The sequence below is a fragment of the Otolemur garnettii genome, unplaced genomic scaffold (genome assembly GCF_000181295.1).
Source record: "Otolemur garnettii isolate 467f Iridium unplaced genomic scaffold, OtoGar3 scaffold00023, whole genome shotgun sequence".
In the NCBI taxonomy this organism is placed as follows: Eukaryota; Metazoa; Chordata; class Mammalia; order Primates; family Galagidae; genus Otolemur; species Otolemur garnettii.
This window is the reverse complement of record NW_003852418.1, coordinates 6,342,582-6,343,831: the sequence shown is the minus strand read 5'-3', so window position 1 is coordinate 6,343,831 and position 1,250 is coordinate 6,342,582.

Sequence of the window (1,250 nt, the reverse complement as noted above, 5' to 3'; positions counted from 1 at the left end):
TTTTTCTCTCTGTGCTGCTTGCTGTACAAAACCCCCTGCAAAGGCCCCCACTCCAGCTTTTGCAAAGAAAAACACCAATTGTGAGGCCTCCCTGGAAGAGGGATAAGGCTCCCAATCTTAATTGAATCTCCTAAACTTGGTTATTAAAATGGAACTCCACCAGCAGTGGGCTCTTCAAATTTTAGCAAGCAGCCTGTCATGGCCTGGAACGAGGTCCTGGCTGCCCTCAGCTCTGGAGTGGCCTCTGTCCCCAAGAGCAAGTGCCTGTGTGGTTCTGTATGGATGTCGTCTCTGAATGTCTGAGAGCTTTGAATGGGAGGGAAGCAGAGGAGCCTGTGCCAGGGAGGTGCGCCCGCCCATGGATGGTGACTCTGTTAGGGCGGCATTAGCTACTAATGTAACAAATAAACTCCCATCTTAGTGGCTTATCGTGAAAACAAGTCTGTGTCTTGCTCACAGAAAAGCCCAGTCTCCTTGTTCCTCCAGATGGTCATCCTCTGTTAGCTGACAGCTTTCCTCCATGTGGTGATTCAAGGATCCAGGCTCCCTCTTTCATGGGCTCCTCCATCTCCCAGGGCTCAGCTGTTCCATAAAGCCCAGCCCAGAAGGGAAATATCATTTCTGTTCACCTCACTTGGTGAGAATTCGTCACATGGCTAGTGCTAGATGCAAGGAAGGCTGGGAAAAGATGCCTAGAAAGCAATTTTACCCCATGGAAGGGGCAACCTGGATTTTTTGGTGCCCTAACACAGGAGATGACAGGAGGCTGAGGAAAGGCACAAATTTGTGGCCGTGGCCCAGGGCAAGAGCTGCCACCATTTGACCCTGAATTCAGTTCTTGGTGTTGAGATTCTAACTGGAACATGAAGATGAGCTGTGTGCCAGGAGAGGGGGTACAAGCCATGAGTGACTGTCTCACCCCAACTGCTCCCCTCCCCATTTTTTTTTTTTTTTTTTGAGACAGAATCTCATTTTGTCACCCTTGGTAGAGTGCTGTGCCATCACAGCTCACAGCAACCTCAAACTCTTGGGCTTCAGAGATTCTCTTGCCTCAGCCTCCCAAGTAGCTGGGACTACAGGGGCCCGCCACAACACCCGGCTATTTTTGTTGTTGCTGTTTTTGTTGTCATTGTTGTTTAGCAGGCCCAGGCCAGGTTCAAACCCGTCAGCCCCAGTGTATGTGGCTGGCGCGGTTAACCACTGTGCTATAGGCGCTGAACCCCCGTGGCTCCCTTTGATCCTCAGTTGTA